Source organism: Vigna unguiculata, chromosome 9 (genome assembly GCF_037176805.1).
Source record: "Vigna unguiculata cultivar grain cowpea cultivar isolate G323 ecotype 2 chromosome 9, ASM3717680v1, whole genome shotgun sequence".
NCBI classification, from domain to species: Eukaryota; Viridiplantae; Streptophyta; class Magnoliopsida; order Fabales; family Fabaceae; genus Vigna; species Vigna unguiculata.
In genome coordinates, this window is record NC_140800.1 from 13,175,260 (window position 1) to 13,191,511 (window position 16,252).

The 16,252-nt window shown below is 32.1% G+C and overlaps 1 pseudogene; it reads left to right on the forward strand.

Annotated features, from left to right (window-relative positions):
• Nucleotides 1-3,268: 3,268 nt before the first annotated feature.
• On the forward strand, nt 3,269-16,014 carry LOC146883573 (uncharacterized; annotated as a pseudogene).
• The last annotated feature ends 238 nt before the right edge of the window (nt 16,015-16,252 follow it).

Genomic DNA, 16,252 nt, shown 5'->3' on the forward strand with positions numbered 1-16,252 from the left:
AGCTACTCATAAAATATTACCATACAACTTTAGCAACGTCTAGAAATAGAAGTTACAATAAGATTATCTCTCTCCTCGTGCCTCATAAACTCTTCTTTACTCTACTGCTACATTTCTAATTCTCCACTCAAGGATTTGAGGTCTTTATTTATAGAAATTTTTTGGCGGTGCTTAGCCCAACTTGTGGTGCTCAACCACGAAGGTTTCTTTCTCTTAAGGGTTTTCTTCCGTGTTTGCCACTTTTGTAGCTGAGCATCATTTCTTTGTAGCTCAACCATGCATCAACTTAAGTGTTGAGCACCATTCTCTTGTGGCTCAATTATGCATCACCTTAATTGTTGAGCATCATTCTCTTGTGGCCCAATCATGCACCACCTTAAGTGTTGAGCACTATTTTCTTGTGGCTTAGCTCCAAAAGTCACATTTTGGATCTTTCCTTAATCACATTATGGAGCTCTGCTGCAAATTTTGGGGCTCAACTACATCATTGAGAAATTGCTGCAAAATTATAAAAAAAATCATCAAATTCTTTTTTTCTTCTTCTTATTAGTACTCATTCTATAACTATAAGTAAAAAAGGATTGTTTACTTACAAAATATGACCACTTAAAGCATGATAAGTGTCAAATTTAAATGAAAATTTAATGTATTTTAGACATTTATCACATGGTGTAGAGGTCTCCATTTATAGGAGGGAGAGCAGAAATATTCGGTGATGAGCCATTATTTCCCCCTATGTTCATACCTTCTTGTACCCATCTAAAGGAATGTTAGTGCTTAATTGTCCACTATTAGTGCATTTTCATTTATTAGGCTTCATTGGGCCAGTCATTTAAATTTTATTTAATTTGAATTTACTTGGTCTAGTTTTCATTTCTTAATTAGTTTTAGGTTTTGTTATGAAGCATTTTTGGGCTTGGACATTAATCCTAGGTTGAAGATAGAAGTGCCACATCAATTGTGACCAAGAGATTTTTCCTAGGGTTTTAGGAGCCGAACCCTTCCATTCCATTCCAGTTGTTGTTTTCACATTTTTGGAGCACCATTGAAGACCAATTGAAGGAGATACTCTATTTTCACGTTTTCTTCACATTGGAGCTCATAGGAATTGTGTTTTTGTACTTTTGTTTACTAGTTTAGTATCTTATCTTCACTATGGTGATGCATTTTCATTTTCCTTTTTTTTTGTAACTTCATTTCCATGGCTTGCTAAACTTTTTGTATTGATTCCTTGAAGAAAATAAATAAGACATTGAGGTTGTTGTTTTGTAATGCCTTTTTGTTTGAGTTTGCTCTTCATCTTCTTCAATCTGTGCTTATTGGAATGAACACGAAATTTAGTGATACTTAATCATGATTTTATATTTCTATTTTTGCACTTTTATCAACACCTTGCTCTGGTTTAATGGGTGTGGGTTGTGTCTAGTTGCTTAATTTGTATGTGAGAAGTTGAATGATGTATGCTTTGCTTAAATGCATATTGAACTTGTGTTAATCTTGATTTAGTTGGTTAATTTCAGGTTTCATGAGAGTAAAGTGGGTCGAATAATTAATTTCATGACCTGTCATTGGTGGATTTTCATTGGAATCAAGGAATTAATATGTTTTAACCATTGTTCATTGAATTTGTCTTACGTTTTGAATTTGTTTAGGTGTGTTATAAATCTACCAACCCCCTCCCCCGTTTTGTGTCGTGTTTAGATCTTTTGAATGATAATATTAGTCATTGGGAGACTACCTTAGGATCACTTCCTGAGTACTACATTTAAATTATTTGGGTACGACCTCGATCAAATTTGGCGTCGTTGCTAGGGACTAATATTGTCGTCAAAGTTAATTTAAGTGTTGAATTATTTTGTGTCATGTGTTGTTTTGTGTGGTATATGTCATATGCCAATTGTGATAGTCATTTTGTATGTTTTGTGTAGTGTGTGTGTGGTTTGTGTAGTAGAGTGAATAATATTGCGGCGCATGAATAGTGTAATTTCTAGTAGTAAATAGTGTCATATTCTAGCATTTCATTTGTGGAATTTTGTTCTAGTAGCTACAATGGTCATTTGGTCTTCAAATTTGTTCTCCCAACTTCTAACACCCTAAACTTGATTGGAAAAATAGTTGGAGCAATTGCTATGGTGTGGTTTGAAAGATACAAAAAAAAATTTAACTGAATTTTAGCCAAACTGCATAGGACCATAACTTCGCTTTGGTTATCATAATCACTATTATTATAGATTGATTTGGGGTAGAATTTGATTTCCAAGCTTGTTGTAGCCCACTTCGAGGGTTATCAAATTTAGATTTTCTAGAAAGTGTCAATTTTTTTGTGATTTTTCTTCATTTTTGCACTTTTAAAAACTATTTAAAATAGTTAAACTTTGAGTTTTGGGACTTTTGTTTTTGTGGTGTTGTTTCATGATTAAAGGGACCATCCTACCAATTTTCAAGTCATTTGGAGTTAGTTTGAGTATACTTGTAGTTTCACCCTTTGTTATGTTGATATTTCTATAATTAATGTATTTTGGCACATGACTAGGGGGAATCCAAGTGACTTACAACAATTTGACCTTGAAATTGATATGACCTTCCATATAGGAGTTAGGCATAATAGGAATTAATATTTACATTCTAAATATTCTGTGACTTTATCTGATACTACTGATACTCATGAAACTCTTGAATATATCATTCTTTGCATCCTATACATTCAGTTTTTTATATTGATAACATGGCTCAACCTCCACCTCGTGATAGGACACTTAGTGAGCTGACTGCACCTAAGTTCACTTATGATAACTTGTACATCTAGTATTCTAACGAGGAAGTGTCATATGTTCTTAAAATTGGATTGAAACATTTGTTGCCAAAGTTTCATGGACTTGTAGGTGACAACCCTCACAAACCCTTGAAGTAGTTCCATATTGTGTGTTCTACCATGAAGCCCACTAATGTCCAAGAAGATCATGTACACTTAAAGGCTTTTCCTCATTTTTAGAGGATAAGGCAAAAGATTGGTTGTACTACCTTGTACCCAGGTCCATCACGAGTTGGGATGACTTGAGGAGAATGTTCTTGGCCAACTTCTTCCTTGCTTCCAGGATCACAGCCATAAGGAAGGGTATCTTTGGCATCAAGCAACAATCTGGGGAGAGCCTTTATGAATATTGAGAGAGAGGTTCAAGAATGTATGGTCCATTGCCCCCACCACCAGATGTCTGACCAGTTGCTTCTTCAATATTTTTATGAAGGCTTGCACCATATGGACTAAAGCATGATTGACGTTACAAGTGGTGGTGATCTTGGTGATATGACCCCATCAATAGCTAGGCAATTTGGCGCAATATGTGATGCCACTATTGTTAGAGGAGTTCATAATGTACAAGCAGTCAAGCACACAAAGAAGTTGGAAACTAAGATTGATGCTTTCACCACATTGGTAAACCAACTTGTTGCAAATCAGAAAGTTGCACTTCCAAAAGTTTGTGTCATTTGAACTTTAGTTGATCATTTCACAAATTCTTGACCAGCCTTACAACAGGCTACAACTTCTGCAGCTTCTGATACTCCTCAAGCCTTCACAACAAAAATTTTCAACAACAAGTCCCTACAATAGCAAAACCATGATTTGTCCACAAATAGGTACACTCCTAGTTGGAGTAATCACCCAATATGAGATGCGATAACCAGCAGCAGCAACAATAGCAAAATCAAAAGGTTCAAAATGTGCAGCCACCTCCTTAACAACAATAAAGACTTGCACATGCACAAGTTGCCCCTACTCCACCTACACTTAGACCTACACCAGCTCTTGTTGCACCTTCATCTTCTTCTTCATTAGAGGAGTTGAAGAGGTTGACGACTATTCAAAATATGACATTCCAAGTAGAGACTAGGGCCTAAATTCAGAGTTTAATTAATCAAATTGGGCAGATGGCTACTCAGCTAAATCAAGCACATGCACAAAATCTAGAGAAGTTGCCTTTACAAAACATGGAAAATCAAAGAGTTATGAGTGACATCATATTGGGTCTGGGAAGCAACTTGAAGTTGCAGCACTTGAGTCTACACTTCAGCCTACTTCTAAGAAGGCAGTTGACCTTGCTACACGCAAAAGGAAGTGCCATGAACATGCAACTAGTCTTTCCACTCTTACCGAAAGCCATCCCAAGCAAAAAAAAGAAGAAGGAAGAGGTTGATAAATAGATCTTGGATACCTTTAGGAAAGCAGAGGTGAACATACCTCTACTTGATGCCATCAAAAAAATTCGAAGATATGCCAAATTCCTCAAGGATTTATTCACGCATAAGAGGAAGCTAAAAGGCAATGAGAGGATTAGCATGGGGCGAAATGTATTTGCACTGATAGGTAAATGTGTTCCTCATATTCCTAAGAAATGTAAAGACCTAGGTACATTTTGTGTTCCTTGCATTATTGGTAATAATAAGTTTGAGAATGTCATGCTTGAATTAGGTGCTTCCATTAATGTGATGCTTATTTCTATCTTTAATTCTTGTCTCATGGACCCTTACAACCTACGGGTGTGGTAATTCAATTGGTAAATAGAAGTATTGCCCACCTTATAGGTTTCATTGAGAATATCTTAGTTCTGGTTGGTGAATTGATTTTCCCTACTAATTTTTACATTCTTGATATAAGTGAAAATATAATAACTAAAATGTTAAAACACAATATACATAACATTCCTTAACAACGTCATTTGTTTAATGATAGAACCAAACCAGATTTGAAGTTATTAATAACACGGATGAATCATATGATTTTAGAGTAGGAATTAAAAAGTAAAATTTTTGTAGTTATAAGTGTAATGTCCCATTTAATTGATAACCCTAATTAAAGGAAGCATCACACTGAATAATATAGAAATGCGGTCCAGGAGCTTAAACCTTACTCCTTACAATATTCGAGGCACACCATGATGCCATAATATAACAAAATACAAGAACCAAAGACTAACAGTAGATGATAAAGTCTTAAAGAGTAAAGCAATATGTTGGTCATAGCCCTAACGAAAAGCCCAAAGAAAACATGATGTCCAACCCAAGCAGACTATGCAGCAGAATCATCTCTTCCCGATTGACCTCGAGTGCCTCTCGCATATGCTCACATCAATAAGTTGATGATCATCGCAAAAGAAGAAGAACCACATACAAGACAATCAAACAAACAAACAGGGTAAGTTATAGTAGAAACCATACATCAAGCGATCACATGCTATTACACAATCCAAGTAGTACATATATCATCCAATCATGTTATGACTTTTCAAGCAATACACTAGACTCCGACTCGACTCATCCAGATACATATAATCTAGTCGGATTCAGCGAATGCTTGCACTTGTGGTGGATATCTCTGCTCACCCCCGAGCTGTTCACCCTCGAGCTAAGTGTTACAAGTGTTACAATGTTTCAATGCCCCACACACAAGGTTACCCCTTAATGAGTTTTAGGTCTCCTGCTACTCTCACCACAAGAGTCAGTCCGCTCTAAGTGAGACTAACTGACTCCTTAAAGTGTTAGGATGCAACCTTACCTTGAATCTTTACCAGACTATATAGATGGGGCACCACCATGGACACCACTAATAGGGGCCATGGAATTACGTCCCGACCATTGAAGCACGATCCTGAAATCTCACCTAGAGATTTCGAGGAATTACGCACTGACCACAGACCAAACATATTCAAACAACCAAGTAATATTTATCATGCATGTATATATATTATGTCAACCTTTATAACCAACCCTCACTCATATTCCATGTCAAATCCATACCAACTCATCATTCTCAAACCATGGAACCAGCCATACATGTAGCATATCCAAATCATGTTAAACTCATTCATCGTAGACTATATATTTTCTCATTCATACCAAATTCATGACCACATATATAACCAACCATTCATGTATATTCCATACCAAGATCAAGCCAAACTCATCATTCACCGCCCATAAACCATCTTTACTCATGCATATTCACTCATCTCATGCTTTAACATAGCAATCCAACTTAACATCACATTATGCAAACAATTTTGGGATTTTAGAAATAAAACCGCAGCATGTGTAAAGCTCAGAAAATTTTTGTATTTATATTCAAATTAAATATGATTGAATCAAGAACCAAATGAAACAAGAACCAACTTAATTTAAGAACTATAAAGAAGGTTGTACACCAAACAAGCAACAAAGGTCAATGTTGTCAACAACCAAACTACAGTGATCTTGCGATACAAACTGCTGTCACTACATAGCTCTGATTTAAGATCGGACCGGTCAAAGTCAAAAAATATGTGTTAAGAATTAGCTGTTAAAATATCAGCTCGATCCAACGATTAACGAAGTAGTAACTTTCATTTTATAAAAAGTGTGCAGTGTTGTCAACAACCAAACTACAGTGACCTTGCGATAAAAACTGCTCTGACTATAGAGCTCCGATTAAAGATCCAACCGGTCAAAGTCAAGAATTTTGTGTTAAGAATCAGCTGTTAAAATTTCAGCCCGATCCAACGGTTACTGTAGTAGGAATCTTCATTTTACGAAGAGTGTGCAATGCAGAAAAAGAGTAGCGCCACATCAATCAAACATAGTCACACACCATACATTTTTATTCGACCAACAACATCATTCAAGCATCACAACCATACAAACAGACCAAAAATCGACAAAATAACTTTAAATACATAAACCCTAGCTTCCCTTACCTGGAAAAAAGCTAGTAGAATATCCTGACACCCAAGCAAGTGAGTACTACCGACCACGGAGCAGATTCACGATCTGTAAAACAGTGGAATAGATTCAAAATGGGTGGTGAACCCTAGTTAGAATCATGATGACAAAGCTGGGAATGAAAAAGGTACGGTGGAGAATCAACTCACATGGATTGAAGAATGGGGTTGAGTTAACACAAAGAAGGGTAAGACCCAAACCCTAGCAGAGCTTCTGTGGAGAGAAAAGGGAAGAGCGAGAGCACTGATCTTGGCAAGTGGGTGCAGAATGAGGGACTTGGCTGCTTTAGGGGCCTTGTCACCCTATGGACAAGCCTTTAGGCCCAACTGATTAGGAGCAACCCTTAAAAATAAGAGCAGAAAATAATTTAGCCTTACAGATGAAATGAGTTATTAATAAGGATGTCAACAAGGCGGGTAGGGTACGGGTAGTAGCTCCCCCGTACCCTACCCGCTGGATAAATATTCGTCCCGTACCTGTACCCATATCCGTTGGGTATCCGTTATGCGGGTACCCGCCTATTTTTTTCATATCCGCGGGTATCCACGGGTACCCACGGATATTTACAAAATTATTTAAAAATAAATATTTAATCATAAATTCAAATAAAACGAAATAAAATACATCTGTGTCATAAATTTTAAATAAAGTTCAAATAAACTAAAGTCTATACAAGTACAAATAATTATAAAAGTAATTATAAAATGACTTTCAACACAATGAAAATTTTTTAATTAGTGTTTTTATCAAAAAGTCCATTTTCTCCAATTCATTCCTAAAAAATAAACAAAATAAACAAATAATAAACCTCAATTGCCACATGTCAAGTATTCTTATTTTGATTCCATCATTTGACAACAAGCATACCATAAACGTCATTGTCTATATAGGATTTCATGTATATGTCCAATTTCAAATAAAGGAAAGAGAAGAATGTCAAGGGATGTACTTAGAAGAAGACAACATACCAATACTTAAAGTTTGAAGAATCAAGATAGAAAACAAGATGTGCAACTTACAAAAAAAATAGCCAACTAATATATATATATATATATATATATATATATATATATATATATATATATATATATATATATATATATATATATGTGTGTGTGTGTGTGTGTGTGTGTGTGTGTGTGCGTGTGTGCGTGCGCGCGCGCGCGTGCGTGCATGCGTGCCTGCGTGTGTGTGTGTGTGTGTGCACGTGCGTGCGTGCGCGTGCGTGCGTGCGTGCGTGCGTGCGCGTGCGTGCGTGCGTGTGTGTGTGTATGTGTGTGAGGGTTAATTAAAGTTTAGCGGGTACGGGTATCCATGGGTACGGATACTATGATACCCGTACCCGCCCCGTTAACATGCGGGTATCAAAAATATCCGTACCCACGGGTAGCGGGTATCCATTTTTAATATTCGTTTCCTACTTGTTGCGGGTTTTATATGTGGATACCCGCGGGTACGAATTTTTTTGACATCCCTAGTTATTAACCCTTAATTGTTATATATATCAATTATATTCCTTATAATAGATCGGGTATGTACAAATTATATTTTTACTAGTATTCATTTTTTAAATATTTTATGTACTTATAATAAATAAGAGAAAAAGTAGAAAAAAGATCTTAAAATGATATTATATATTGTTAATCCGTGAGTTAATTTAAAAATATACAGTTGAAAAAGAGTCAAAATAAGTTACAAGAGAATGAAAATCCAAATTAGCTTCATATAACTTCTCAAAATACCACTGGCTCGATATGTGTAACTGTGTAATACGCGTTTTTTCTATGTCGACAACGTGCTTTTCTTATCCATCTCAACACCCTTTATTTTTCCCCTTAAAATAAAAATCATAAATTGCAACAAGTTTTCTAACACTAAATAATTATATATGGATTGATACATATCTGTAAGCTTATATTTTTGTAATATTAATAACTTCAAGTACAAATTATCTACCTTCAAAAAGAAAAAAAAAAGTACACATTTTCGAATTGGGGAACTTCCACAATACCTAAAAAAGTTTAAGTAATGCTTGCGTAAAGATCTGCTTCACTATTACTTGAGTAGTAGTTACAGAAATCTTTCTAATTAAGGATACACAATAATTTTTATTTTTTTATTCGTAAATTAATTTTGATTCTATAAGCATACCATTAATTAAGTAAAAAGCATTGTTATCAGGCATTTACACTATTAATTAAGTAAATATCATGTTATCAGGCATTTTAAGACACTTTTATAAAATAACATATTTACCTTACATAGAGTATATGAATGGATAACAACTAATGTTCCACTTACTCACAAGTAAATTATCCTTAGATTAAATGTTTAATGATAATTAACGACTTGTATTGTAAGCCAAAAAAAACAAAAACAAAAAACAAAACGTGTATTTTAAGCCAAACAAATCACTAGCAAATACTTAGTGCATGCTAGGAATTATTATTGTTTCACAGATACACATGCATAACACAGACAATCAATTATTCCTTTGACAATAATTTTTCTTTCAAAATACTTACCAACTAATTACCATCAAACTCTTCCAGTTAATTATGAATAATAAAAAGTTAAAGATAAAAATATAAATAATTAAAAATTGTAGGCAAACTGTAAAATTTGAAGTTGTTTATTTTTGTAAAATAAAAAACTAAAATTATAATTAAGCTTAATCAGGATTGGTTCAAGGGTAAAGTGAGTTAGGGTTTAGGCCTCCAGCAAAATAAGGTCTCAAAAAAAAATTTTACTACTAAAATTTTCTATTAAATTAATTATAAAATTATGTTTAAGATAAAAGGTCTCAAAATTTTTTTTCAATACTTATATACATCTATTAAATTAATTATAAAATTATGTTTAAGAAAAAAAAAAGCCCAAAAAAATATTTTATTACTAATATAGCTTTATTAAATTAATTATAAATTTATGTATAAAAATAAAATTTAATTAAATTATTATTGTCTAATAACTTTTATTGGTATTGAATTGATAATTAATGAGTTAAAACTTTTTTTAGTAAATTATAATTTTGTTTACGAAAAGGAGAATGATTAGTGATATTTTTATTCTCTTATAATCAATTTGTATTCTATTTTCTTTTTTTACCTCTTAGTGACTTCTATTGTCTCTCCTTACTTTCTTCTCTTCTAAAATTCATTTTTTAGGATTTTAGCATATTACATTCCTTGAATCTCATGTTGTCTGTGTGTACCAATATTTTCATCCACATTTCTATTTAGTATGTTTTTTCTATCTATTTGTGTTGTTGTTATTTTTATTTTGTTTTAGATTTGTATTAGAATACAAATGTGTTTCTGCCCAGTTTTATTTTTCTGTACTTTTCGATTTACAGGTTTCAAGAGTTTTTTTTTTTCATATATCTTGCCCACTTATATTGAAAAACAATAATTTTTTTGAATTATTTTTTATTAATGATTAATCTTAAAATAAACTATGCAGGTTTATGAAAGAGTTGAGACTTGAGAAGGATAAAGAGGTTTCAGACTTTAAGATACTACAAATCTACTATCTAGTTTACTTCCTTGACAACCAAAACTAGGTTTTATTGTTTTAATACATTCGTTTTATATACTTATCTTTAGTAGTATTTTATATATTATAATTTTTTATTTCATATAAAAATATATAGATATGTCAACTATAAAATTTGTATCAGTCTATTCAAAAATTCAAAAAAAAGAAGAAGATAAGAATTGAGACATTAATTGCATTACAAAAAGGAGCTATTAATAAATTTATAAAAATAGATAAGAAAATTGAATTAGAAAATACAGGTGAATGCTTCTTGAATGAACAAGATAATAATAATATAGATAGAGGTGAAAGCAACAATAGAGAAAGAGAAGTAGTTAGTGATTAAGATAATATTAACAATTATAATGTTAGTTGTTTAGGTTGAGAGGAGTTTCTCAAAGATATAGATAATAAAAACTTATTTAAGATCAAGAATGTCCCAAGAAAGATTAGACGTATTAACCTGATTATCTATTGAGAAAGAAATGTTAAATAAAATTAATTATGACAATTTAATAAATAATTTTGCATCAAAAAATTTGAAAAGTAAATTTTAAATAAAATACATCATTTTTAAAATTTGCTTTAGGCCTCTCAAACTCCTAAGCTGTTCTGAACCTAATTTTAAAATTGAAAATATGTTATAGTTTTATTGGAATGAAGAATAATTTAGTTTGGACCATTTTTTGAAATTAAAGTGAATATTTAAAATTTAGAATATGTTATAGTTTTTTTGAATGAAGAATAATTTAGTTTGGACCATTTTTTGAAATTAAAGTGAATATTTGCGCGGAAGCAGCAGATAGTTCAACGTACATGTGTCGGCTGCTTTTATAGTATCTCATACCATCCACACAATATTGAAAAATTATTTTTTGACAATTTTAACACACCAAACTCATTCCTGTCCAAAATAAGATCTTTTTAATATTCTTTCTTCTTCACATTTGCATTACTTAAAATAGTTTATCAGTAAATAATTTTTTAATTAAAGAGTATAATGAAAATATATTGGTAATTGTAAATATCATAGCTTTTAAAGTAGTTTAGTTCTTAATTCACACTCTTAACACATTTCTTATCTCTTTTTATTACTTTTTAATTGTCAGCTTTTATTCAAATTTTGATTTTATGTCTGTCATGTATAAAGTTCAAGATTCCATTAATTATTAATTATACTCTTAGCTTTGAAAAGTTTAAAGAAAGTCAAAATATTTTATATATTACAACCAGAGTATAAGACAAATAAAGAATGACTTTCCATTATCCATAAGTATCAATATTGTTAAACGTAACATTCTATTTAATAGCTTAAAATTATTAAATAAATATTAAAAATTGATAATAATAAAAACAATATATATAATAATAATTATTATTACTATAATATAAAACACATACATATGATTATAGATATTTAAGAGTTTCTCAAAATAATTATGATATTTATACAACTACAAGAAACTTAAGCACTATTTCACAGTTTTATTGTTCTCCATCAGAGGAGCACCATCACCTATGTTTTCTTTTGCTCACACAGTTAAGTGATCATTGCAAAAGATACAAAAAAAATATAAGCAAAACAACACATGCAATAGGGTAAGCTAGTATACAAAAGAAATATTCATATATAATTAATGTTGAAAATTTTCCAAATATGTGATATGTGGGATAATATAAGATATTCACATGGTCAATTATTTCTATAGACGTGGTCCATTTGTTAATCAATTTTATAATTGTTGTATAAATTTTGATACTGTAATCTCATATAATTGACAACAATTTATTATGATAATTACTCAATTACTCTCTGAAGGAAAGAGAGCTTTATAAATTCCACATATGCTTTCTTCTACTGCATCAAAGTTTAGAAAGTGAGGGTTTGAAACAAAAAATCACATTAAAGGATTCTCATGGTAGTGGTAATGACCGAAGGTGAGTCCTTATTCGTTTTTTTCGCATTGATTTTATATTTGGTATTAGAGCACAATTAAATACTTTTGCCTTGTTTTGAATTTGTGGCAGTTATCTTTTAGGATTCTTCATTTGTGTTTGTGGTGATAGGCTTGATGGCAGACCTGATCACTAATAAAATATGGCCAAACTTCTAAGTCTTGTGCTTCTTAAAAGCTAAGACTTGGGGGTTGTGTTGTGATAGGCCCAATGGTCAATCTAATCACTAATAGGATATGGGTCAAACTTCTAAGTCTCACGCTTTTTAAAAGCTAAGACTTGAAGGGTTGTGTGGTGATAGGTTCAATGGCTGATTTGATCACTAATATGGTATAAGTATTTCTATTTGTTTGAGGTTAATAAGTTTCAAGTAAGATTTAAGACTGTTTATAGCTAATAAGGATAAGTGATGTTGAAGAGTTGAAGGGATGGAGAGTAAAGGGCCATAAGGAAGCAGTCTCTAGAGAAGAAAGGGAGAAGGCAAGAAAAGGTGGTTAAAAGGGGACTCAGGATGAGAAGAATGGCACATTACATTGAATGCTTTTGGCTAATCAGTCTTAGTACTTCTTGGCTAGAACAATATTTTTTCTTTTCTTTGTGTTTGATGTCGAACCTAATATTATTGGCATTGGAGGTGTCGCTAACCCATTATTAGGTGTTGTTCTTATGGGTACAAAAGGTCTCAAAGCATCGGCACTGCGACCCTTAGAGGCTTTGCCAAAATCTCTCAGAGGAATCTGAGATTTGTTTTGAGTCTAATTAAGTAAGACTTTAACCCACATGCATGTTTTATGTCACTCAATTCATTCATTAAGTCATGTATCAATAAAACATAATAGTTTTATCATTAGGTTATATGAGTCTATTTGAGTAACCCACAAGCAAGCTTTATGTCACTAGATTCATTCATTAAGATATGTTTGCATCGATAAAACATAACAATTTTATCACTTAGTTATATGAGTCTAATAGAGTAAGACTTTAGCCCACATACAAGTTTTATGTTACTATTCATTCACTAAGACATGTGTTTGCATCGGTAAAACATAATAGTTTTATCATTTGGTTGTATGAGTCTAAGTATGTAAGACTTTAGCCCACAAACAAGTTTTATGTCACTAGATTCATTCATTAAGATGTGTTTGCATCGATAAAATATAATAGTTTTATCATTTGGTTATATGAGTCTAATTAAGCAAGACTTTAGCCCACAAGCAAGTTTTATGTCACTAGATTCATTCATTATTAAATGTTTGCATTGGTAAAACATGATGTTTGTTATAGTCTCAAATTATGCTGATAAGCATGTATTTTAAAAATTAATAGTTTCTCAATATGTGAATATCTCTGATATCCATTATGGTATTCCTAAACTAAAAGGGATAATTATAAGTTTTGGAGGAAGAAAGTTCTTTTCCATTCGGGTTAGATGAATATTGATTATGCTATTAGAGAAATAGAATCACTATTATTACTAAGACCAACACTCCAAATGTTATTGATATTTATGAAAAGTAGTAGAGGTTAAATTGTCACTCTATGATGTTAATAAAGAGCAAATTTTTGCTTGTACTCGGGGTTTTGTTGATCAACATCACAATGTGAGAGATTCACTAAAGATTATTGATGAAAAATTCATTACATTTGATAAATTTCTTACCAACACTATTATCATGTATTTTTCATCCTTAAAGCTCAATAAGACTAAGGGAGTACGTGATCACATCATATGCATAAGGGACACTATGGCTCAACTAAAGGCCTTAGAAGTTATCATTTTTTATTCCCTTCTAGTACATTATATTTTGTATACTTTGCCTCATCAATATACTCCTTTTAGAATTGCTTGTAACACACATAAGGATAAATGGTTTATTAATGAATCAATGACCATGTATGTTCAAGAAGAGGAAAAAATGCTAATGGAGGAAGGTCAAATGGTGAACTTCATTAATTTTCTTAAGAATAAGAAGAATCAAGTTAATAAGAAGGAAAATATGTTTTCTAAGCCAGTTTAAAGAAGGAGTCCAAGTGTTTCTTTTGTAAAAAGAAGGGACAATGAAGAAGGATTGTGCAGAGTTTAAGAATTGGCTAGAGAAGAAAGGTAATTATTTTTGTTTGTTTGTTATGAATCTTAATATGAATAGTATTAATCATAACACATGGTGGATTGATTTTGGAACTACAACCCATGTTTGTAATACCATATAGGGTATGTAAAACCTAAGGAGACCGATGGGAAGTCAACATTGCATCTATTCAGGAAGGAAGATGAGTTCACATGTGAAGGCCATTGGACATGCAATTTGGTTTTAAGTAGTGATTTTATTTTGTGTTTAGAAAAGGTCTTTTGTGTTCCTAGTTTTGATGAAAACTTAATTTTCATTTTGCGATTTGCACCTTTAGGTGTTTCCTTTAATTTTATGGAATATAGTTTTACTTTGTTGAATAAATCGAAGGTTGTTGGTTTTTGTGAATTGTGTGATGGACTTTACTCCATTAAATTCAAAATTGCACTGCTTATAGCTCAATGCATGTTTCTACTAGGTTAAAGCGATGTGTTGTGAATGAGAATTCCTCTACGTTATGGCACCGGAGATTGGGACATATCTCCATTGAGAAGCGATTAGTAAATGATAGAGTACTTAATACTTTAGATTTCACTAATTTTGAAATTTGTGTAAATTACATTAAGAGCAAATAAACTAGTAAGTCCAAAAGACATGCTAAAAGGAGTTCAAACTTACTAGAAATTATTCATGCAAATATTTGTTGTCCAGATATGTATGCGAGTAATCTGAGATACTTCGTCACCTTTATAAATAAATGATTACTCACGATACATGTATCTTTACTTACTTCGTTCTAAGGATGGAACTTTATTTGCTTTTAAAGTTTTTGAGTAGAAAGCAAATTAAGATTGTGAGATCAGATAGAGGTGGATAATACAATGCTATATACATTATGAGTGGACAAGCACCTCGTCCATTCGAGAACTTTCTTCAAGAACATTGGATTGTTGCTCATACACTATGTTTAGTTCTTCGAATCAAAATGGTATGGCAGAAAGAAGAAATCAAACTTTAACGGATATAGTGAGAAGCATAAGGAGTCTTGCAAAACTTCCTAAATTCTTGTAGATTTAAGCACTTAAGACAACTGTGTATAGTGAATCAAGTTCTAACCAATGTTTTTTTAAGAACACCTTTTGAGTTATTCAAAGGTTAGAAACCTAATTTATTACATATATGCCTTTGGGAATGTCCATCTGAGTGACATTTTATAACCCACAAGAGAAGAAACTAGAACCTAGAATTATGGAATCAGGGAATGTAAAGTTTCTTGTAAATGACTTGATTAATTAAAGTGATTTAATTAAGAATAGTCATAATGAAATTTAGCCTTCTAAATCAAAAGATAGACCCATAGTCATTCATATGCTCCTTTGGTTCAAGAGCGTATTAGACAACTAGTTATTCGAGTTTCACAAATTCTTGGAGATAGATCAAGTTGCTGAGGAACCAATTGAACAACAAGTTTCTCATCAAGGTAGTGAAGCAACATTAAGAAGATCTATAAAGATCAAAAGATCTATCAACAATTTCTCGGGATTATGAAGTGTATTTACAATAATCAGATTATAACATTGGAGTCGAAAATGATCTTGAACGGGAAGAGATGAGGAATGTTTCATATGCATTGGCTGTTGGAAGTCTAATGTATGCTCAGGTTTGCAGTAGATTTGACATATCACATTTTGAGTTTTGGTAAGATATCAAAGTAATCTAGGTGTTGACCACTAAAAAACTACAAAGAATGTAATCATATATATTCAAGGATTAAAGGATTTCATGCTCATATACAAACAAACTAATAGTTTAGAGGTGATAGGCTTCTTCTGTTTAGATTTTGTTGGTTGCATTAATACTAGAAAATCAACATCTAGTTATGTTTTTATTCTAACTAGTGGAGTTATATTTTGGAGCAGAAAAAAGTAGACATTGACTAC